This window comes from Anarrhichthys ocellatus, unplaced genomic scaffold, assembly GCF_004355925.1.
Source record: "Anarrhichthys ocellatus isolate YVR2014 unplaced genomic scaffold, GSC_Weel_1.0 scaffold15, whole genome shotgun sequence".
In the NCBI taxonomy this organism is placed as follows: domain Eukaryota; kingdom Metazoa; phylum Chordata; class Actinopteri; order Perciformes; family Anarhichadidae; genus Anarrhichthys; species Anarrhichthys ocellatus.
This window is the reverse complement of record NW_022280045.1, coordinates 5,529,219-5,533,424: the sequence shown is the minus strand read 5'-3', so window position 1 is coordinate 5,533,424 and position 4,206 is coordinate 5,529,219. Positions and strand designations below refer to the sequence as shown.

At 44.7% G+C, this 4,206-nt stretch overlaps 1 protein-coding gene across 1 annotated transcript in view; it reads right to left on the bottom strand.

Annotated features, from left to right (window-relative positions):
• Positions 1 to 800, bottom strand: part of cbarpa (CACN subunit beta associated regulatory protein a) — an 11,728-nt gene extending 10,928 nt beyond the window's left edge. The window contains exons 1-2 of the mRNA XM_031854816.1: positions 706 to 800; positions 314 to 494 (exon numbers count right to left, since the gene is read on the bottom strand). The gene's annotated coding sequence lies outside the window, so the exon portion shown is untranslated. The remainder of the gene's footprint in view (positions 1 to 313; positions 495 to 705) is intronic.
• Between the last annotated feature and the right edge of the window lie 3,406 nt (positions 801 to 4,206).

The following is a 4,206-nucleotide window of genomic DNA, read 5'->3' as shown; positions in this document are numbered from 1 at the left end:
GTGTGTGTGTGTGTGTGTGTGCGCGCGTTAGTTTCGAGGGTGTCATGACATGTTACATCCTCACATCATCTCTCGCTTTAACCATGTACACCAGACAGACAGATGGACGATGCGGCTCAGACAGACGGACATTCACATACTTTCACTCCATCAGCAGATTGTAATGATGTTTGTGATGTTTACACCCTCATAAGCACCATCAGTAGTTGGCTGAAGGGAGGAGGAGGGAGGAGGGAGGAAGGGAAAGGGGTCACTGCATATCACCCTGACGTGTGACTGGATGATGAAAGTCTCCAGATGTGTTGTATCTTACGGTCTATACAGGCGGTGTTGAAGCAGCTCCCCTCCGCTCTGTGCAGACTGACTACAGCGACCCGCTGCAGCCGGCAGCGCTCAGCAGCAGCAGCCTCAGCAGCAGCAGCAGCATCTTCCTTTCTCCTCCGAAAACCCGCCGATCAGGGCTGTCCCGCATCTCTACGTCGTCTGCTCTCAGCCTGCGGGGAGTAAATCAAGATTAGTCACACAGGAACCCCGCGCTCCCCGCGCATCAAACACCTCTCACTGAAAAAACTCCGATGAAGCTACTTAGAGCCGGCTCAGCTATCACACATCTTACAGAATGAAATAGTAACACATTACACCGCGAGTGCCCCTGTAGGTCCATGAACTGGTCCTGGTTGTGAGTGGGACGTGGATCGGACTCACCGGGCTGTAGACTCCGTTTGAAGCGGTGGTCCACAGGCAGCCTGCCCCGTCTGCATACTTTAATTTGGGCTTCAGATGAAGACTGTAGTTATGAATGAAACCACACGCGATTGGACACACCCACCGCCCGCTCCCTACTCACCACGTGACCAGCTCTGACGGTGATGGTGGTGGTGATGGTGGTGATGATGTGAGATGGAGGAGAGAACCTCATTCACAGCAGTTGCTCATGAATGGCAGCTAATGTGAGAGCAATTCAATTCATTCATTCATCGGATTTTTTTAATGTTAGGGGGGGGTATGCTGTCGATCCGGACATGATTCATATTGTAATATGTTCCATGTGCTGTGTTTGAGTCTGCCTCTGTTTCTTTGTTGCGCGACAAATTGCAGAGAGATGGGTGTTGTGGACGTCTTTGTAATCTCACGTTTCACCACCTGGCGGCAGCGTTGCACTGTTGTTTTCAGGTTGAACACACTTTAGGCGGAAGTCCTTCAGTTCTTCATGCAGCTGTTTTTTTTTTTGTTTTTTTTCTTTTTCAAAGTCAGATACAGTCAAGACTCCCTGCTAAATAATAAATAGTTTGAATTATTTTTAGATAATAGAACTTGTCCAAATGAGAGACTTCACTCCATAAGAGTGTGTTGATCCCTTAATATTGTTATCTCCTCAAATGCACACTGTAGAAAGATATGTTATTCAGGACAAACATATCTCTATATATACATCATCAACCTGCAGTCCATAGTGAAATGCCTTGTTGTGTTGTATTTACTTCAAATAAGGTTCTTACGTCCTAATACATGCAACAGTGAAATAAACTCTGTTACTTCAAGATAAACGTTTTTCAAACCCTAGATCCAACTCTAGTGGAGCTGACATTGTCTTAACATACAGAATCATACTAATATAATGTAACAGATTGACTGATGCACCTGCATTTTGGGCATAGGTTTAGCCCTCTTTGATAATTTGAGTTTAGTTATTTAATTGGACTCACGACAAATGCAGCTAAAGGCATTCAGTATGACCAAGATGACCCACCAACAGCATTTGTAATTTGATACGTTGTGTGTTTACTATCCCCTGTGGCTTCTTGCACCACGAAGATTCTCTACACTATTTGCACTCACACTCCAATCCAAAAAGGCTTCTTGCAACCATCCCCTCTGCAGTCTACATTCTTGAGTCATGTAGAAATGAAGGAGTTGCACAAATGCAAGATGTGTTCGCTGTAAAGGGGCAGGAGGTCTAATCTGCGCCTGAGTGATAACAAGCTGGAGGACGATATCTGAGTTAGTTGGAACCCATTTCATGTTTCTGCGTAAAGACTTTCCCAAAAAGTAGAGCAGCTGCTTGAGTGACAGAAATAAAGGCCCACACTGACTACTTTGATTCCACTGAGGGAATCAGCTCAGGGCCAACTAAATGACCTACATGTATTGACTCACTGGAGTTAACCCACAGAGTGAAGTCTGTTGGGGGAGTGAGGTGTCACATTTTTGGGACAAAGGAGGAAGAGACGCTGTATTCAGGAATGTGACCACATGTCCTAAACTTTAATGGCCTCTCGTGTCTCCTCAAGTTACGAATCTCACATTCCAATACATTTATGGTACATTTTGAAAGCTCCTGCAGTCTCTTTTCCGCATGCTAAACTCGGTCTACTTTACTCTTCTATCATCTGAAACATAAACACAACATATGTTTTCAAGGACTTGGGACTTGATCATGCACTTTAGAAGAACAAACAATGTTGCTGTGGGCCCAGTCCCTGAGAACATCTGTCGCTTTTAGACCTCTACATGTAATTAATACATGCATTATGAATGTTTATTATTAGTGTAATACTTTACATATATAGAAGAAAAGTGGAGCTTTCTCCACTGATTACAAAACTCCAGTACTCTTTCAAAGCAATTTATTGGCTAGAATTGCATACTAAATATAATGAAACATCAAAAATGGAGACATTTCAGTCTAAACAAGCAGACTCCTAAGGTGCTTGGTGACATCGGGGTACCCCTCAGGGTTTCTGGCTCGGCGTATTGGGAACATTGGTCCGTACACTTATACCAATAGAAATAAGCATTAGATAAATAAATACATTGTTTTTGAGGTCTGTTGTGCTTCACATGATGGCTGAGTTAAAGACAATGACTAGAACATTTCATTTGAAGCAATACATTCAGATTCATATAAATAGGTGCTCTCCTCTATCTGTTGTTTCTGCATTTTCAGACAACGCGACCGCCATTTGATGATTTTCTCTATCAGTCTATCACTGATATTTGTTGTTGAAATATCCAGGGGTGATTCCATACAAATATTTTTATCTCTGAAATGCCATGAACTGTAATGTGTGCCATACCAGAGGATTGAAACGTCTGGGAAATGATGCGTGTAGGGGCTGTGTAGGGGGGAGTGTGTGTGTGTGTGTGTGTGTGTGTGTGTGTGTGTGTGTGTGTGTGTCGGTTGACGTCACAGTGCATCTGTGCATGCTCTGGAGAGCAGGACATCCTGTGGAATTGTTCTCAGCAAGGCCCGAAGAATGTAAAGCAGCAACCTCTCCCTTCTCACTCGTCTTTGTGAAACGTTGGATTGGCCCGCTGCCATAGAAACGTTGGGGGAGGATTAGGGGTGGGGGAGGCTCGGGGAGGGAGACGAGATCTCCATCAGAATCTCAGTGGGACATCGTGTTTATCAAGTCAATGTAAAGGAGAAAATACTAAGAGATTAGGGTGGGATTCCTTTTCAATTCCTGTGAAATTCAACAAAGATTTAGATGAAGTTATGGTTTTAAATGCTATTTTACGGTGTGTGTGTGTGTGTGGGGGGGGGGCTCTCATGTTCCTAGATATTAGAGAAGGGAACAAATAGAGATGAAAATAGTGTACAGCTATGCAAAGCAAAACAGAACAGAAAAGGAGGTGGATAGCTGCGGTTTTTCTCACACACTGCACAGACAGAAAAAGACATCGGGAGGCAAACATGTCTGCATTTCAGAGAGGAGTGTGTGGGGGTGAGTTGAGGGAGGGAGGTGATATGGATGTGGAGTGACGCAGGCCGTATAAAGCGGGGGAGTTGTGGGTGCAGCTATTTTTAGCCACTGTGTGGAAACACATATTAGCTGCATTTCTCTGCCCTATCCCGGTTTCCTACGTCACTTTACTCCAAGCCGGTCCCCTCTCGACCGTGAGTCATGTGACAGGTGCAGACCAGAGGACATGCTGGGGACCAGAGGTGGGACACGAATACCAAACAGGAGAGGGAGGGGAAAAAAGACTGCAGAGAACAAAGGGTGGATACTCTCTGTGAGCGTCTCCCCCCACCCGCTGAACAGCGAGATTATACTGCATCCACAGATGCGCATGTAGGGTGTTTCTCTGCCTTCAGCTCAGTGCATGCTGGGACAGGCTTCAGCACCCATGTGAACCGGTAATGGAAAAAAAGGAGGAATAATAGCATATAAATATATATAATTAAGAATAATAATATAT